This window comes from Rhinolophus ferrumequinum, chromosome 2 (genome assembly GCF_004115265.2).
Source record: "Rhinolophus ferrumequinum isolate MPI-CBG mRhiFer1 chromosome 2, mRhiFer1_v1.p, whole genome shotgun sequence".
NCBI classification, from domain to species: Eukaryota; Metazoa; Chordata; class Mammalia; order Chiroptera; family Rhinolophidae; genus Rhinolophus; species Rhinolophus ferrumequinum.
In genome coordinates, this window is record NC_046285.1 from 102,918,710 (window position 1) to 102,939,341 (window position 20,632).

At 42.0% G+C, this 20,632-nt stretch overlaps 1 protein-coding gene across 3 annotated transcripts in view; it reads right to left on the reverse strand.

Moving 5' to 3' along the window:
- The window catches only part of KCNJ6 (potassium inwardly rectifying channel subfamily J member 6), a 235,201-nt gene extending 223,909 nt beyond the window's left edge, over positions 1-11,292 (reverse strand). For all 3 annotated transcript variants that reach the window (XM_033129268.1, XM_033129275.1, XM_033129264.1), the window contains exon 1: positions 10,824-11,292. The gene's annotated coding sequence lies outside the window, so the exon portion shown is untranslated. The remainder of the gene's footprint in view (positions 1-10,823) is intronic.
- Positions 11,293-20,632: the final 9,340 nt, after the last annotated feature.

Sequence of the window (20,632 nt, forward strand, 5' to 3'; positions counted from 1 at the left end):
TGTCTAACCTATAGGTAGTTACGCAATTCAAAACAACATGCAGACTGCTAGTCAACAGCAAGTACTAGATATTGGGGGACAGCATCTAATTCTTCAGCACGCTTAGACACGATGTGGGTGTAACTGTCAAGATTAGCAACTTGCTCTTGAACATGGGTTATGAAGTTGGCTCTTCTTTGTGTCTAATGGTTCAGCCACCAGCAGTTAAACAATATGGATTTGCATCTCTTTTGTAAGAGTCAAACACACCCACTCCAAAAGTCAAAAGAAGATCCCAATGAATTTATTTTTTAAAAAGGCACCACTGAAGAATGATTCCAGGTCTCAACAATATACAGTTTCCATCAGGGACCTTTTCACCGCTGGGACACATGACCTGCTCTGCCCCCACTCTAACTGTATTTGTGGCCCACACTAGCTGTATTTCTTTGATGCTGGACATTTACATTGGGAAGTCAAACAGGCATGTTTAACATTGGATGTATATGCCAAAGACTCAAGTGTATTCACCTTATCCATTCCCTTCCTCCTGGGCACAGAGCTAAACAACATTTTCCAGCTATTCTTACAGTTAGGTATGACCACAGAATATGGATAGAAGTGATATAATTACTTTTGGGCCTGGATCATCAAAAGAAAAATCTCTTGGATAATCACCTACTCCCTCTCTGCCTGTATCTGCCAATTGGATATCAACACTCAGGAGATCATGAAAACCAAGTGTTAGAGATGATAAAGTGTCCATCACCCTGGGTCTCTGTATGGAATCAGCCAATTGGATTTATAGGAATGAGAAATAATCTTCTATTTTGCTAAAATGCTGAGATTTAGGGATTTTCAGTTACAGCAGCTACCTAATTAACACAGTCTGCATAACTTCACTGAGGATGGAACTTAATTCATTGTAACAAATGAATAATAGCATCTACTATTTATAAAGTGCCTACTTTGTGCTGGACATTGTGCTAAGAACCTTACATTCTCACATTAATCCTTGTAACATCTCTGGGGTACACGTAAGTACTACTATTTTTTATTTTAGAGATAAGCCAGCCCAGAGCTTAAGGTTGATAAATGACACACAGTTAGTGTAGTGGATTATATAACGGTCCCCAATTATTCACTTCCCTCTCTTGAAGATTATATGTCTCTGCCTGTTGCTATATGACTTGCAGTACCTCACTGTGAGAGACATATACATCTCCATTTCATTGACCATTGGTCTTGGTGTGACATGACTTGCTTTTGATCAACGAAATGTGTGAGGATAACCTGTGCCATTTCTGAGCAGGACTTGGAAGAGCGAGTTCTAATTTGGCATTCTTCCTTCTCTCTGACACTGGCATGGAATGACCCTGACCAGACTGGTCCTGCAGCCTGGATCCCAGAATGAAGAAGACTCAAGGGTGGGGGTAAAGCCACAGCTGTGCAGTAAAGGCATGCAGCGTGAAGAAGAAAGAACCCTTTATTTTGTAAGCCACTGAGATATCGGGATGGCTGTTAGCACACCAAACCCAGTAAAGGCTGACAGATACACCTAGAGCTCAGTGCAAATGCTATTACTACTTAGACACCACAGCCTGTGCTCTTAATCACCAAGCAGCACTTCTCAAGAACGTTCCACTCTCATACATTTCTATTAGATGATATGAGGAAGAAATAACACATCGTTAAAAAAATATCAGTTCTCATTCTGGGTAGGATAAAAGTGGATGCCTGTAAGCTTAAAGAGGAAACTGCTACAGCACCAGGACTCAAACTTAATTTATAGATTTGTCTCTCGCATTGCAGATAATATGTTCAGATTTAGTCCCACAAAACAATTGTTGGGAAGGACATGGATCATTTTATCCATAGATTCACTTGCTGGTTCCTTTTGTAAAGTTTTCATTCCAGCAACCACATCTCTGGGACTAATCACTGAAAGAACCACCAGTACTGTGTGCTCCCCGGTCCTAAGCAGAGCCATAGACAGGAAATGTGAAACGTGAGACTGAAGGGGTTATTCGGATTAATCTGACATGTATTCATCTATAAGGACATGAATTCAATAGCCATTTGATTAAAATTTAAGGTTAACTTCATACATTGTAAGTAGGAAAGTGCTTGATGGTCTTAATGCATCTGGACAAAACAGAGATTTGAATGGCCATTTGAAAATTATGCGCTGAGCAGAGTCATCCTTTGAGAGTCTGTTTAAGTAACTATTCAATTCAGTATTAAATAAATAAACGAATATCTAGAATTGATTAACAAGTAAGATTAGACCAAAGTGACAGTTTAGGAAATACTGAATATTCTTTTTAAAATGACAATGTTCTTCATTTGAGGAAGATTACTTTGTGTTATTAATTAGTGCTAGTAAAATGATATCAAGTAGGTGTATATTATAGTATTTTTATCAGAGGAGAGTCAGAATACCATTAAAACACTGACTGCAATTATGATGATCTTTCTTTCTACAGGATCTTAATTATTTCTAGAACTAATTATTTAAAATACACAATAAAATGTATTTTTATCCCAAATGACTTCATTTAATTTTTCTATCTTCCTAAACACTTTAACTACAACTAAAAAGAAAACCTTAATTCAATGAAAGTATCTTGATGATTTTTCAACTTAACTACCAATTCCCCTTTTGTTCATATTACCAAATTTAATAATTTTATAAAAATCCAGATGAATCAATTCTCTTTTGGCACTTAAATAACAATTATTGAAAATAAAGGAAAGAGGAGAGATCCAATGTGATAGAATAGATAAACACTGAGTTTGCCTTATCCCGTGAACACATCAAAATTACAAATAAATTATAGAACAATCAACCTGGAGAACCTTCTGAAGACTAGCTGAACAGAAGTTTCATAACTAAGGATATAAAGTAGAAGTCATGTCAAGACATGGGGTGCAGACTAAAAACAGGCTGCCCCAAACTTCCCTGTGGCAGGTGAAAATGGGAAGATGGGATATCTCAACCATGAAGGCTTCCCCCAGAAAAACAAGAGACCACACCAGGCTCCCCAGCCTGGAGTACTGGTGCTGGGAAGAGAAGCCCTCACAACTCCTGGCTGTGAAAAAACAGTGGGGATCCGACCATCCAGGTGGGAAAGAAGGCTTGGGAGAAATCCAAGTGTCCTCTAAAAGGGATGCACACAGGCTTACTTGCTTGCAGGCACTCACCCTGGGTTCTGGTGGAGGGACAGGTATTTGGGGGGGGTGGGGGTGGGGGTGTCAGAGACATGTGGGGATAAGACTGAGGTGTGTGGTTTTGAGGTGAAGGCTGAGGACAGTCACCATTTTCCCTGTGTGGGGTCTTTCTCCCATACAGCTGGCAGGCCCGTGCCATCTTTCCTGTGTTGAGCTCTCCTTTAACAGCCAAATCTGAGTCTGATTGGTCTGTTGAACTCAGTTGCTCCACCCTGCTAACTCACTGGGACCCCACCCCACCCAACTGCTGCAATGCTGGAGGCACTTTCTCCTCAAGCAGCCAGCCCTGACAGCATTGCACACTTTCTTGGAAAACTGACAAAGTCCTTAGGCCCCAGGCAGGTGGCAACTGGCCTTAGTGTGCTGAGACTTGCTGAATAGCTCCAGGCTCAGCACTGGCACCAAACCAGAACCTACATCAAGCTGGTGAACACCATTCTTCCCTCTCTAGTGACTCCCTGAAACCCTACCTCACCCAACTTGCATACTCCACGCAGCTTTATCAGTGGCTGAACCTTAAGGGAGTAGGCCTTGGGTGTCCTGGCTTTTTGTGGAGCTACCCAGTCCTGGTACTGGTGGCAGCCATCCTCAGTTCACAGCATGGCCTCTCCCATGTGCCTCTAGGTCCAGCACTGGCAGTGAACAACTTAAGATTGTTTTGTAGCTCCTACCAGGTAGCCTCCCTATCAGTCACAGGTAATGGCTGACCTGCGCCTGCACCGGAGCCCCTCCCAAGAGGCCCCAGAACGAACATACTTGGAAGTTGACTTCAGACCACAGCAGAACAACACTCAATTGGCCCCACAAGTGGCACACATGAACGGTAGTCTGAACAGGCACCAGAGCCCACTAGGATGGATCTCACTCAGTGGGGTAAGCCCTGCACATATCAGCTCATAAGCTATAGACATGGCCAAATTCCACAGCCAATCAGCCTGAGGGTCAATATCACCCACTGACATGCCAATAGCAATCAAGGCTCAACTATATCAGGAGGGCACACACAACCCACGCAAAGGACACTCCTGGTCCAGTGCATGTGACCATGGAGACTGTAACACTGGGCCCCACAGGACACCTACTACATAAGGCTACCTGACAAGACTAAGGGACATTGCAGCTCAACCTAATACATAGAAACAAACACAGAGAGGAAATCTAAATGAGGAAACAAAGAAATATGTCAAAAATGAAAGAATAGGAGAAAACTCCAGATAAATAATTAAACGAAATGGAGGCAAGCAACCTATCAGATACAGAGTTCAAAACAATAGTTATAAGTAAGCTCAAAGAACTCAGTGGGAACTTCAACAAAGAGATACCAAGCATAACAAAGGACATAGAAACCATAAAAAGAACCAGTCAGAAGTGAAGAATATAATAGCTGAAATGAAGAATGAACTAGCAGGAATTACCAGCAGACTAGATGAAGCAGAGGATCAAATTAGTGATTTGGAAGACAAGGTAGCAAAAAACACCCAATCAGAACAGCAAAAAGAAAAAAGAATCCAAAAAAATGAGGATAGTTTAAGAGATCTCTGGGACAACATCAAGCATACCAACATTCACATCATAGGCATACCAGAAGGAGAAGAGAGAGATCAAGGAATTGAAAACCTATTTGAAGAAATAATGACTGAAAACTTCCCTAACCTGGCAAAGGAAATAGACATACAAGTCCAGGAAGTGCAGAGATTCCTAGACAAGATGAACCCAAACAGGCCCACACCAAGACACATTGTAATTAAAATGGCAAAGGTTAAAGACAAAGAGAGAATCCTGAAAACAGCAAGAGAAAGTCAACTAGTTACTTACAAGGAAGCTTCCATAAGATTGTCAGCTGATTTCTCTACAGAAACTTTGCAGGCCAGAAGGAATTGACATGAAATATACAAAGTGATGAAAAGCACGGACTTACAAACAAGAGTGCTCTACCCAGCGAGGTTATTATTTAAAATTGAAGGACAATAATAATGAATGTCAAATATATATATATATATATATATATATATATATATATATATATATATATATATATCCATTCACAAGAAGTGGAGTACAGCATAAGGAATAGAGACAGTGGAAATGTGACGGCTGTATGTAACTATGTGTCATCAGAGGGGTACTAGATTGTCGGAGGGGGCGTTATCACTTTGTGAGGGGTATAAATGTCTATTACATTGTTTTGTACACCTGAAACTAATAAAAAATAAAAATAAAAAAAATAAAATTGAAAGACAGATAAAGAGCTTCCCAGGCAAGAAAAAATTTAAAGGAATTCATCACCATCAAACCATTGTTACAAGGAATGTTAGAGGGACTCCTTTAACAAAAAAATAAGATAAAAAATATGAATAATAAAGTGGCAATAACTACATATTTATCAACAATTACTTTCAATGTAAATGGATTAAATGCTCCAATAAAAAACACAGAGTGGATGAATGGATAAGAAAATAAAAGCCTTACATATGCTGCCTACAAGAGACTCACTTCAGATTGAAAGACAACACAGACTGAAAGTCGAGAGATGGAAAAAGATTTACAATAACCAAGATGTAGCCTGGGTGTCCATTGATGGAAGAATGGATAAAGAGGAGATCGTATATATATACAACGGAATATTGCTCAGCCATGGAAGGGAATGGGTTCTTGCCATCTGCAGTGGCATGGATGGACCTGAAGGGTGTTGTGCTGAGTAGAGTATGTCAGACAGAGAAAGACAGATGCGATGTGATTTCACTTATATGTGTCATCTAAAGAACAAAATAAACAAACAAAACAGAAGCAAACTCATAAAAAACATTTTGATGGTTGCCACATGGGAGGGGGGTTGGAAAAGGGAAAGGGATTAAGAAGTACTAAGTGGTTGTTACAAGGTAGTCAAGGGGATGTAGGGTACAGCATAAGGAATAGAGTCAATAATATTGTAATAACTATGTATGGTGTCAGATGGGTACTTCATTTATCGGTGTGATAGAAGGGAGTGAGGGGACAGGGTGAAAAAGGTGAAGGTATTAAGAAGTAAAAATAGTAGTTATAAAATAGTCATGGGGATGTAAAGTAAAGCATAGAGAATATAGTCAATAATATGGTAATAGCTATGTATAGTGCCAGGTGGGTACTAGACTAGTCAGGGGGATCACTTCTTAAATTATATAAATGTCTAACCACTATGCTGTATACTTGAAATTAACATAAAATAATATTGGATGTCAGCTGTAATTGAAAAATTTAAAAAGGAGGGGAAAAGGTGAAGGGCAATAAGAGGGTTATATTTCCAGGTATAAAACGAGTAAATCACAGGGATGTAATTTACAGCATGGGGAATATAATCAATAACATTGTGATAGCGTAGGAAGTTGTCAGATGTTTCCTGGTTATGGTGATCACTCCTTTAGGTATATAAATGTTAAGTAACTATGGTGTACACCTGAAACTGATATAATGTATGTTAGCTATGTATATTTTTTAATATAAATCTTTAAAAAAAAGAAAGAAAAGAAATAATAAATGCTATCTCAATAAGCTATAAATTCAAATTTGTTCAAACATCTCAATTCCACCAACTCTAAAGTTCTGATACAATGAATTAAAAACACACACACACACACAAAACCTTGGTTTGGAAAGTATCATCACTTTAAATCTGGTAAAAATAAATAACTGTCATTTTCCCTAGCTTCCTTCCTTTCCCTTATTCTGACTCTGTGGTCCATTTCCTTTATTAATCTACATAGGGCTTACATCATTTGATTAATGAAGAGTTAGTGAAAAAGAGAAGAGCTTTGTCTTGCCTACCTGCTCATTTTAATTAAGAGGGTTTATCTTGTTTTCATGGAGATTCACACGATCAACATTCAACCCTTGAGGAAAGGAACACTTCCTACCTGTGAAAATCAGTGAATGGGGTTACACTTCCATAAGGCTCTATTTACTTATTTTTACTCTATGATGACTTTTTTCTATTGTTTCTTAAACAGCTATTCTGAAGTTTCTCATGTCTTATTGTCTTTTTGTCCTGTAAAGTAGAGATAGTTTGTGAGAAGTTAGGGAAGACTATGAGTGTGAATTAAAGCCTTTTTGTGTACTCAAAGGAAACAACCTGTGTAAGTTCTATGTAGTAAATAAAGACCTGGGTCATACAAGTGAATTTTTTTTCCCCTAATGTTAGGAAATACCAGGATGAGGTATTACATTAAAAAATACAAAAATGGCTCCAAGTGTATAGGGATACATTTTAAGTGGCTCCCCTTAACAAATCTTATTCAAAATGGGTAAACCAATTACTTTGGAGTATGCTATTGGCTGTCATAAGGAAGTGTTGACACTTTGCTCAGCAATTAACCACCGAGGAAGAAAGGAAGTCATAGTTTGGCAAATCATCACTGAGGACACAAGCATGGAATCTACCAGAACTAAAGGTTATTGATTGAGCAAATTCCTATACCTCGATTATTTACATTCTCACCTTTGTTTTTTTAATTCATGGGAGAAACGGAACTTTAGAACTCACAAATATATTACTTTGTTTTCCTAATAATCCATATTCTTGTATGGCTTTATCTTCATAACTAATCTCGACTTCTCTTCTGCAGATGATATCAGCTGGAGCAAAGCCAGGGTACAGCTGCTTTGTTTCAGTTCTAACACTGCATCAGTTCTCTTTTATAAATTGGACCATAGGTAAACTGGTCAATATCCATCAGGAACTGAAAGGGAAGAAACAGTATCATATCTCACCCTTTCCCCAGGTTTGAAACAGACTGATTCTGCCTTCACTAGTGATCATGAAAAAAAAAAAAAAAAGACTAGAAGGTATAAACACACTGCTGTAATCAAATCCTGAGTGCTCCATACACATCATCTTTGGAAAGCACCAACGTACCCAGCAAGAAAAAACAGGATACATCTTGTTTACCTTCATAAATAACAAACCAGAACCAACTCAAGACCACCCACGTGCATCCTCAACAGAGAAAAGCAGCCAGAGATATTTCAGAGGCTTTATGAGCATTTCCAACCAGTTGCCAAACCTGAGTGGGGTCTGCAATTCAAACTGTGCTTTGCAATGCCCGAATGCCACTTTAAAAAGCTTTCTACTCAAAATGTGACTGTCACCTTCCTCTACTACTTTTCCTCATCAGTATCAGTCCATATGGTGGGGGTTGTGAGGACCTGCTGCTACCCACGATGAGGAGAGCAGGGCAGAGACCAGCCTTGCCCAAGGTAAAGGTAGAACACGGGAGGGACTTACCTGGGTTCCCTGTATGAATGTTGAAATGGAACTCGACTGATAATACACTGACCCCTGTTGCACAATTTCTTCTTTGCTTCTATTAAGAAAATGACTTCGCCTCTCAGTTTCCTATGGCTGCAACCTTGTAAATTTAGCCACTCTGCTCAAATGCTGGCTTGAAGATACAGTCAGTGGGTCTCATCTCACTAACACACCTTCTTCCCTTTCCTGAAACTCACCAGCTCTGCTTAGGAGTCTGTCTGGTCCAGACCAGGAGTAAACTACTCCACCCTCCCTGGTGGGTCTCAGGACCCCAGACAGGACTTGGCTGGCTGGTGTCTCACCGACCAGGGTGCTCCCACAGTGTGTTTCTGCCATTTACCCCAGATAAAAAGTTAGAGAAGAGAGAGAGGGTGAGGAATGGATGGACGCTTTTGAAGCCAAAGGCTGAAACTAGACAATTCTCCTTAGAGACGGATCCGTGGTGTGTGTGTGTGTGTGTGTGTGTGTGTGTGTGTGTGTGTGTGTGTCCCTTTGCCCCCCGAAGAACAACAGATCTTTCTCCGTTCTCAGTTCATCTGAGATCTTTTGCTGCTTAGGTGTTCTTGATTCTGAATAGCTACTCTGATGCCCCACCATGTGTGGAATGGATGACGTGCAAGCTTCTCTTTCCCATGCGATTCCGTGGAGGATGAGATATCCAGATTTTGCACGGGCAAGGGAATCGGTCCTTTACAGAAAGTGAGTGACTTCCCGCGATCAAAGGAGTTAACTGCTTCCTGGGGCAGCGGAGCAGGAGGAAGGGGGAACGCCAGCGCTCGTGCTCTGGCCTTGGTGCTGAATCGGGAACCCGCGGCCCTAACCGTGTCAGCGGGGCCCCGGGCAACTTCGGGAGGTTTGCGGGGCAGCTGCCGGTTCTAGGCGCCCCCTCGCGAGTCGCTGACAGGAAGTTGGGCAGAGCCGATGCCCTGGGACCTTCCACAGGGCACGCGGCTAGCTTATTTATTTGCCTGGAGCTGGGAAAGTTTTGTCCAACTTTTTTTGTGTGTTTGTAACTGGAGCTGCCTTCTTCCCTCCCACCTGAGTCGCCATGGAGACGCTGGCTCACTGGGCAAAATGGGCGAAGCTTCCTTAGCTCAGCCCTGACTGCAGCAAGCCCCTTTCTCTTTCTCAGCAGCTCCTGGGCATCCTCGTCCTCGGTTTCTCAGCAGCAGATAGGTAGGCAGGGAACGGTGCTAGCTGGAAGGTGGCATTACGTCCTGTTCTGTGGGGGCTCCCTCGGACTAGCCGACTTTGCATGAAAGCAGGCAGGAGACACTCTAAACATGTAATGAATCTCTAATTCCCAAACACGAGGTTTCGCCCCCCTCCCTTCCTTTTTTAGGAGTGGAGGCGGGATTCTTTGGAAAATGCTGGTATTTTGTTTCTCCACTAACCTCACCCCATTTCTGTGACTGTTTCTATTAAGATCCATTTCCTCCCTAAGAGCCTCTCCATATTAAGCCTGGTACTAAAGATATACCTGTGGATTGACCCAAGATTTTATTGGATTTTGGGAATACTAATGTGATTTCTGTTAAAACGAATCCAAGCTTAATGTCTGGATGCAAATGAAAATATACCAGGAAGAAGCAAGTCAATGGATTCATCCATCCCCCTAAATGCCAAAAACATCTCATTTTACCTGAAGGCTTTTCCCCACTGCCAATTACAAAATAATTCAGTTTACTTCCAGGGAAAGCTTCCCCTTCACTGCTCGTAGTCATCATATCACACCTCTGGTTATATTGACAGACAACAGTTCCGAGTTATTGTTTCCCACTGCCTGTCTGTTCCTCCCCCCACACCTCACTTCTCTCTCTCACTTCTCTCTCTCTCACTTCTCTCTCTCTCTCTCTCTCTCTCTCTCTCTCTCTCTCTCTCTCTCTCTCTCTCTCTCTCCCCTCTATGCAAAGAACAAGGATACAGCTTTCCACAAAGACAATGGGCTTTTCCCAACTGTAAACGACTACACCGCAAGCCGCCCCTGTCAATCAATCAGTGCATTCATTTCATCTTTGCCAAAGGACGTTGAAATGATGTCTGCAATAACTGACGGTTTCTGCGAGCCCAGGACATGCAGACCCCTCCTCTCCCCACCTCCCTTGCGAGTTTTCAGTTGCTAATGAAAACCGTATGAAACAGATTTCCCTTCTGTTATGTAACCGGCTTCTCCCTTTCCCCTGACTTGGGCATCTGGCTTCTCATTCGAGTGGATAAGCATGCAGCGGCAGCGGCGACTTGGGGAGGGGGTGGTGGAGACCCGAGGGCTGGGAACGTCTTGCCCAGATTGATGCCAGCTTCTCGCCTTCGAGCAACTCAGCACACCGCTTACCTGCTGCGGACCGGGTGATTTCACTCAATCATGATCTGCTTTCTTGAAACGGAGCAAGATTTAATCATTCGCTACCCGATGGATGGCGAGGAGAAGAAATAAAAGAAAAGAAAAACAAACAAAAAAAAACAACCCTGGAATCAGATGGTCAAATTTCACAGCAGCCCCGGGAGTCTGTCAGGAGACTCCATTCTCCTCGAGGTGCATCCAGCTCCGGGGCTCGCTTCCCGCGGATCCCACCCCTCCGCCCGCGCGACCTCTCCGGCCAGGTGCGGCCGTCTTCAAACTGGCTCCCTGTGGCCGAGAGCGGAGAGGAGGGGTGGGCGCGGGGGCCAAAGGAGGGGCGGAGGGGTGTGGGTTTGGGCAGGGACAGGGAAAGGGGGAAAAGGCAAGAGTGGTGGAAAAAAAATCCCCGGCTGGGAGAAAAGTGATGGACCACGCAGGGAGACGTCATGAAAGCTGCAGCTTCAGTGAACGCTACTCTATTCCAGCCGACTGGCTGAGCCCGGCTGTCAGCGCAAGAAGCGACGCGGCTCCGGGGATAAAAGCGAGCGCAGCGCCGCATGCTGGAGAGAAGCGGCCAAGCAGCGCGTTCCAGAGAGGCGGGGGCGGGGAGGGTTGGCACCCGAGACCCGGAGACACCCACCCGCCGCCCATCTTCACCGTTATTGGTGCGCGGAGTGCACCAGGCTGGGAAGGAGGGCACTCCAACCGACCCCTCGCCAAACCTGAGCTGGCGCGGAAACAACCCAGCCAACCCCCGCCCCTCCGATACGAAACTGGAAACTCAGGGCGCTCTGTGCTGGGGGAACCTTCGGGTTTGGCCTTCTGGGTCTCACCTTTACCCTCTTGTCACTAAGTAATTTATTCCCAGAGGAAAGCCTGGAAAGCAGGAAAGAGCCGAAGCTCGGGGGGTCAGTTTTGGGCTGCTGGTTGGCGGGGCTACTTCGTTAAGGTTTTGTGACACTAGGAGAAAGAGGGTCTTGTCACTGGCTCCCTCTGGGCTGAAATGAAGGAGATCTGTCCGGGATGCAGGAGCTGGAGCTCGCACTGTCCAAGTGACCGGGAGGGGGCGCAGCGAGCGGGCTGGGTGGGAGGGGAGGGGCCGCGCCCCAGGGCTTTGCTTGCTTGCGTTGGTCAGGACTCAGCTAGCGGCTCCATTCAGCCTGTCCTGTCCACTGCAACTGGAACCGGGTCCCCGCTGTTACTGTACCCCCTCCCCACCCTGACGTCTCTGTTTTGGAGACGTCTCTGGCATTGGAGACGGGGAATGGGACTATGGCCTTTACCATGCATAATCCATGTTGTGTTCAAAGTTGACTTTGCCCTGGCTTGGACAATCGCCTACTCCCTCCTTTGATTTTTTAACTTGCTTTCCGTTGTTATTCCAGGAAGCATATCACAGTGTTCCCCTCTGCACTCCTCTTTTTCTTATGTTCATCACAAACAGTATTTCCACATTTCCAAAGCCTTCCCATAACTTGCTCCTACTTCTGTACAGTTCACTCTTTCATGCCATCTTTTCCCTACAGATAAATGGCTTGACAATTACATTGCCAAGAGCAATGAATATTATTAGTTAATAATTTTGTAATGACCCTTTCAATAACTGGCTGCTCATGTGCCACTTTGTACAGTGGCTTTCCTTCCACAAGATGCAGAATATTCATCTCCAGATCCTCAGGGATCCGTCTACCCACCCTCTCCTGAACAAACAGTGCTTCTTCCTGACTCTTCTTAAACTTTTTTCACTTTTTCCCCCTGCATATACTTTGTTTTGTTCTGTCATTTTTTAAGAAATTGAGGTGTGGACACCTCAATATATGTATATTTATATATTTAAATATATATATTTAAAGTGTACTGTTTGATTAGTTTTGACATGTATATAGCTGTGATATCATTACCATGATCAAGATAGCGAACGTATCAATCGCTTCCACAAGTTTCCTCGTGCCCCTTGTAATCCCTCTCACGCTCCCCCTGCTCCATCTCCAAGCAAACACTGAACTGCTTTTCGTCACTATAGATTAGTATGCATTTCCTAGAATTTTACATATATCATGTATTTATATTTTATATAAATAAAATTGTACTGAATATGTTCCCTCATTCCTTCCTTCCCTCCCTCCCTTTTGTCTTTCTTTGGCTTTTCACTCAGCATAACTATTTTAAGATGTTGTATGTATCAGTAGTTCATTCCTTTTTATTGTTGCTGTATTCCATTGGATGGATATATCTCATTTGTTTATTCGCCTTTTCACAGATGCTTGAATAATCTCCAGTTTTGGGCTATTACAAATAAAGCAACCTTTATAAATACATACGAGTGGCATGGCTGGATCATATGACAGATGTATAACTATTTAAGAAATTGCCAAATTATTTTTCCAAAATATTTTGAAGTGCTTATTTGCCATCCAGGTATCTTCTGTGGTAAAATGCCTGATTAAACCCTTTACCCATTTAAAACAAATAGAAAAAGAATATTAATCTCCAAGAAGATCCTATTCCATATGAAGGACTGATAGAGACCTCTTATTTCCAAGATTATTCATTCTACATTCATGCATTCTAATTACACAGCAGTTGGCCCCTCAAGAATGAACAACGCTGTCTGCTCTGCAGATGTCTGGTATGGAGAGGTGTTTTCCTCAATTTTCACCATCAGTTGTGTACAAATCAATCGCACACACAGCCTTGAGCTCCAATTGTTGATTTTTCCTGAGAGGTTGTAATCTCACTTGCTCTTATTTCTGAGTCACAGATCCCATGTACAGAAGATATTAGCATGTGCAATATGTGATTTTTATGCTCCATAGTGCTTGCTGGATCAGAGATAAAGATTAATACAGAACAACAGGATTCAACAACCCCTGAGGAATCTCAGAGTAAGGATGCAAGATGCAGGATTTCAGTGCAAACAGCCCCCGGGCATTGAAAGAACAACTTACATCGACTGCTTGTCTGAAGAGCCTTTGGTTTGATCTGTGAAGCTGCTAAGGCTATGCTCACTAATTTTGATTATGTAAATTCCTACCAGTAGAAGGATTTCACAAAGTTTCTTTCTTATGAGACATCAGATTAAATAAGTAAGTCAAGAGAGCATAGTAACCGATTTGTCTTCTCTGAACACTTTGAAAACTCCCCTAACTGGGCCGAGCTGCCAGGGTGATGGGGCAGCAGTGTGTCCTGGGGGTGTAGGCCCTTGTGTTGAATGAGACGCAGCACGTAAACACGACGTGGCATTTGGTTAACACTAGAGACAGGAGGAATTTCCTTAACTGAATTCATTTGCTCTCGACAGTGATTGGCATGGATATAACTAGGAGTCTCAGGCCAGCTGGGCTTCTGAGCTGTATGTGGCAGGTCCTCTGAGCTCTGTGTTCAGCATGTCTGGAATCTCACTCATGTATCTATTTTATGATTTCAGATGAAGGCAAGGCTCAGATGAAGGGGGGCTCTTTAGCTCTTTCCATCTCTGGGTAGGCCAGTGCTCCAAAGCTGATGAAGACGGTGGCTCCTGGGATTGACTGATTCTCTTTTATAGAGAAGGCTGGATTTTCACGCACTGTAATGGAGACTGTTTAGTAGCAAAATTGCCAAACTGAATTATTTCAACGGGGAATCATTTGTTGTGGGTAATCTTGCTTTTCTCCATCATTGATGGTGGCAGTCTACAATCCAGTCTACTCTTTTGCCCACGTGTAGCTCTGACCTGGCTTTGGGCAGGCTGGCAGTACAGCTAAGGTGGTGCTTCCGGTCTCTGTCTTGTCTATACATTTGTCTAGTTTGTTCTTTTTTTAAGTTTTTAAATCGGTTTAATTCTTTTTTTTTTTTTCCTAATCTGCCATCATGGACTTCTTCCATGTTTTTGTCTATTTTGCCTACTTGTTTTATATTTAAGACCTTAGAATTCTGTGGTGACTCAGTTTTTCTTCCATTTCACTTCTCCCACCAACCTCTTTCATCACAAAACAACAAAACTAACACACAGAAAACCTTTAAAATGCAGAGATGGGTGTATAATTTTCAAATAACTTATGTTAACTATAAAAGGACATCTTCAAGAAAGAGAAATTTAAGTTATTCTATTCTACAGCTCTACTTCCAATGGACTAGATTTGGATTTCATCCACGTTTCTTATTTAGGGACTGTCTATTAATAGTTATTGTATTCCCTTTCTGGATTTTGATTATAAATTTGGACATACATTCTTAATAAATATCTCCAGGTGTAAACAATTCAGTACTTTTGCTAAGAAGGAGGGTTTCAGGTAGTTTTCAGCGCCATACGTAGCATAGAGGCATTTTTGTATTGATCTTTAGCATTTTTATTCTCCAGTTATTTATTTAGTTATTACTTCACCCTTTTTGATACACTTTCGTCTTCTACACATTTTTCTTACTTTAGAGTTCCATTCAGTCACTATTCCTACTAATCTTAAATTATATCCTTATAAAATATTTTGAAATTATAACTTATTTTTGTTCAATGACTTGATAAATGAGTGCAATCTGAAGACTCATTTGATAAACTTTTTTCTTTAGAATGTTTTATTTGTTCATCATTTAGTAGGTATCTTTTTGAATTGCAGTGACCCCCAAGGATTTCTTTAAAATGCAATTTAAAAAAATCATAACAGCTTCAAATATAATATATTTGAAATATAATATTTCAAAACACCTCAGGAGATGCATAAATTAGACTTCTTGTACCTCTTACTGGAAATAATTTTAACATAAAATCTGCACAATGAAAATATAGAAGGCCAAAATAAAGGAATTGAATCTGTAGGATGCTCTTTCTGCAGTTAACCATTTGCTAAGATGCCCAGGTTCTTTATTTTTTTTTTTTTGCTGACATTCCTAGCAGAGAATGAGATGAAGTTTCTTGTTGTGTATGTTACTGCAACTGTCTGTGGCTCAGCTCCTGCCATCACCCGGCAGGCACATCATGCAGTCGCTAAGGGACTGGATTGGACCCTGTTTGCTTTCAGTACAGGGGGAGCTCCCGCCCAGCACTCTCAGGCTTCCTCGGCTTTTCCAAGGGGTCTTACCAGCCTTCTTTCCTAGAGATACAGTCCAGAGGCCAATCCCAAGTTCCAGATCAGCCTTGGTGGTCGTAAGCAAGACTGACATACTGAAGCAGTCTCAGCCCCCAGCACCCATGCCAAGAGATGAGCTTAGCCAGGGGTTTCCACTTTATTGTTTCACTTGCAAAATGGTGCCACAGGTGGGTTGTTAGGAAAGCAGATTCTGAGATGGAGTTTAGTGTGGTGGGGGTTTATTAGGGATGTTTCTAAGGGATGGTATATCCATGGGATCAACATCCATGGAAGGGAGGGAAAGGAAGTGCAAGAGGGCAGATGGGTAAGTAAGGCTGACAACAGGCTTGGCTGATGCCACGGGAGCTCTGAGGCTAAAATGAACCACTAGCCTTGTTGTTCAGTAGGAGTTAAAACAGCCTGCATTTCATGGCTAAAGGCTGTCTGCTGAGGCTTGTGGCAGCTAGGCCAACACATCCTTTCTTGAAGGGGATCTTGGTGACACACCTCCATGTCTCCCGCAAATGGGGATGATAGCATTACCTACTGCACAGGGTTCCTGTCACTACTTATATGACATAATTCATATAAAAAGTGGAGCATGGGGTCTGATGTATAGTAACCGCTTAATAAATGTCAGCTACTTATTGATGGGTGATACCTGTGATTCTTATGATTAAGCACACTCAAGATTGTGTGTTCTCAAGTAGCTCCAGAAATTTTTCCCACCTACTTTCATGTCCATTGGGACTTCAACCCAGTTTTAAATCCCTCTTCCAGCACCAGTAAAATGCTGAGAATGTTTCTTCTTGTCTCTGAATCCATGAGCCCCATCCCTGAAGTAACTACTGGGGCCAAGAGGATGCTATGCTAGACATGATCTGCTGGTACCTAGAATCCATTGCTACCCCTGTCTGGTACCTTGACTCAGGAACAGGGCACATTAATGTTCACAAAGGGATTCAACATCAGAGCGGAAGTCAGGACACCCCTATTGTACAGATTTCCAGAATGGGGGAACCCAAGGCTCTGGCATCAATGGCTTCTCCTTCAGGCTGAAAAGGAAGGGGTCTAGAGACCAGTACATGTTTAGTAAGTGTTATACAACCCTCTAATTACAACAAGGAAGTTTGGTTCTCTCTCTTTCTTTAATGAAAACATATAGTGATGAGAATAATCTATTAGTAGGCTCATAGGCAACTTTGGTAACCATAGTCAATGGGTTCGCTTTGCCTTGTTATAGTAATTGTCAACATTCAGTGAGTTATTTAGGTAGCTCTCCCCTCCTATTTTCTCTTTATTTAGAACTAAAGTGGAAGAAATGGAATACAGAGTCAATAAAAATTCCAACGAGTCCACCAGGAAAACAAGCATCGCAGCCTGGAAGGTTTAGTTATGCTGCAATTTAACACTGGGATCCATGAAATTGATGGCTTTGGGCAAACAAAGAACAGATCACATCTGCAGTCACAAGTCCCTGTGTTGTTGTCACTACATGTATTTATCTGCTGACTCAAGACCTACCCAGCGGCAGGAAAGAGAACACTGATATTAAAAAAAAATAAAAAATGACAATATAAAGATGCTAGAACCACAGACCACAGAATTCATAAGTCATCTTAGAGATTAGCTGATCCCTTTTTCAATTTCCATGCGTCTTTCTCTGACCCTAGTAAAGACCCCCTCGGGCTGCCTATTCCACCAAAACACGTTGATTCATTTCCACTTTCCAAATCTTGGGTCGGTAGCTCTTTTTGACCAGGTAAAAGCCTTTGACGCTAACTCTTAGAGGTTTAGCTTATTTCTTATCTTTGAACCCCAGTAATTTCTCTTCTCCTTGAAACTGTAGGTTCTCAACTTTGACTCCAAGTGACTCATTCCTTGACTAAGTTCCTATCTTTTTAATCCTTTTTCATGCGTTAAATGGATTATTTTCAGTACCATAAACATGAAAGGAACAAACTTATTTCCCGTAGTTATAGGATCTTTTTCACACAAACATAATTCAGGAGAGAAAATGATACAAGATAATAAGATGATACCAGGATGGATTTTTTTCCCCAGATGTTTCATGAGGTAACAAGATAATAATAGAGCCTTTGGAAATTTAAGCCACCTTGGGTAAATTACTTAACTTTTAAGTTATGTAAAATAGGTGCGGTTGATGAAGAAGCGATGAGTGATTCAACTATCAGAGTAGTCTCGGCCATTTGCTTGGGCAGACTTCTACTTTCCAGACCTGATTGGACCGGTCTTATAAAAATGCATGGTACACTGTCACACCAGTGGTCCTCGGTGAATCATACCATGCCTTTATGAGTCCAGGTAAAACCAGCAGAAGAGCATAGCAATGCATAGCTGATTCAGTGCCATTCCCATTCTATAATAGAATGCTGCTATGAACATGAGTTTCGATGGTTCCGTGGATCAGATGACAACACCCAGTTAACGAGAGATGGTTTGAGTTACTTGGTCACTTGATGATCCATGGGAGGCATTTCGTCTTTACCAGAGCCTCACATCAGGCAAGGGGGTGCTTTTCAAATGGAAAATTGTAGATAGCAGAAGAGAGCCTGGCTTTACTTCTAAAGCCTAGAAGTCTGTATTGTGATGCTCCTACAAGAACTTTCCAGAACCTCCATACACTTCACTGTTTGACATCTGTGACCACACTACAGGGTTCTTCTTCCAAGACCCTGGCCTCCACCTTCTCTATCACAGGGCTCTGGGTCTAGAGCTGACTTAGGTCTGGAAACTGGACAAGAGGCTGTAAATCCTATGAAGGTAGCGTGAGTTAGGATTCGGCCCACCTTCCAGACTGGTTTTTCTGATTTTATAGGCAGAGCAATACTATTAGCAGGAAGCATCTATTTGATTCCTAGGGATGCCAGCACTAATCAGATCCCTGAAGGCCAAACAATTGATCACCACTCCATTCCTGAAGCTTATAATGGATTGGAAGTTCAGTTTATGGCTTTCAAAGCACTGCCATTTCAATGTAGGGGTATGATTTATTTGTTTTACTTTGGATTCTTTATTATCAGTGGATTCTGGGAACTCTAAATAACCTGACTATCTAAGTAAGAACAAAAGGAATCCTGGAAGAACCAATTCTTAGTTATGAAATTACTAACGCAATAGACAAAGAGAGTTGCAAATATCAGGAGACACTAGGTAATGAATTATGTTATAGCAATTTTGGAAACGCAGAAAGGTTGGGAACGTCAGAGTCACACAGCAACAAAAGCAGCTGAACCTCTTCTCATAGTAGGGCCATCTTCAAAAGTATGCATTGCTATTTATTTGTTTGTTTATTTATTTGTGTATTTATTTGTTTTTGCTCCATTAGCCTTTATACCTGAGGGTAATACAGAACAGAGGGTAATAAATATATATCTCCTTTTTCTTTTATATGACCATAGAGTGGGATGGACCCCAAAGGGTATTCAAACTATAATTATTAACAAATAAATTCAGACAAATGGGAATTCCTGATAATAATGGAAATAATTTTGAAGCATATTTACTTGAAAGAAAGTGAGAAGGAAAAAAGAACTCCATTCTTTTAGGTAACTGTTTATAAGCTGAATAAAAGGTGAAATAAATTGCTAGAGAGTGAAGTGCCCAGTGGACACGGGCTGACATTAGTAATGACTCGGGCTCGTCACCGGCTTCAGGGATCCAGGAACTGGGACTGAGCCAAATGTGTGCCTGGCTGCAACGGCACCACATTGGAAGACCCCAGACTCCAGCCTGTCACTGTCATGGTGACACAGACCCTGACTGTCCAACTCCTGCAGAAAGCATACAATTATCTTTCTACATTTTCAGTTATCTTCTGATTTATGTCTTTTTGCTTCACAACCAGGTTGTATGAGATGATTGGAAACAGTGTTAGCCATAAATCACCGCATTTACAGAAATGGGGGATTCTAGTTTGCATTTCCTTTTCCCTGAAATGAAACAAATCATATACAGTTCCTTTACCTTTGATAACAAATTCTGTCAGAACAGCAAAGGGGTTACAATTATTAATTGGCCTACTGAAATATTCATGGTGTTTTAGGATGAAAAAATATACGTGGAGGATGTGTTTTTAAGCAGCAGTGTTTTCCAGGTAATTAGAAAAAGCACCACAGTCTCTCTCTCTCTCTCTCTCTCTCTCTCTCTCTCTCTCTCTCTCTCTCTCTCTCTCTCTTTCACACACACACACACACACAGAGAAATGTATAAGAAAATTCCTATCCCTCTCAAGCAATTAACTGCAATCTATCAAGGAATATTTTCAGGTGAAGTTTAGGTGCTGTTATGTTATATTTTTAACTGGGATAATAGGTCATACCTTTTCGTTCCCTCCACTTATGACTATGGAGAATCGAGGATCTTGGAAAAGAACTTAACGAAGCCAGGATGAAGAAGGGCCCTCCAGAGAGAGCTGTTTACCCTGCATGTGGAGCCACTGGCAAACCCCCTCATGGAAACCAACTGAAAGACTTCAGATAAGGGAACTGTTCAAATTGCTAGAGGGTTTCTTTCCTTCCTTCCTTTGTAATTAGCATTGTCCCTGAGAATGAGTGTTTGCCTCAGAGAAAGGGTGTGTGTGTGTGTGTGTGTGTGTGTGTGTGTGTGTGTGTGTGTGTTACTGTCGTAATGGGTAGATGTCAGTGGTAGAAGCAGGTACACCTGCAAGTTGAGCTCTCAGCACCCTAACACCACCCTGAAGGACCCCACCCAGATGTCTATCCTTGGGGCCTAAGCCCT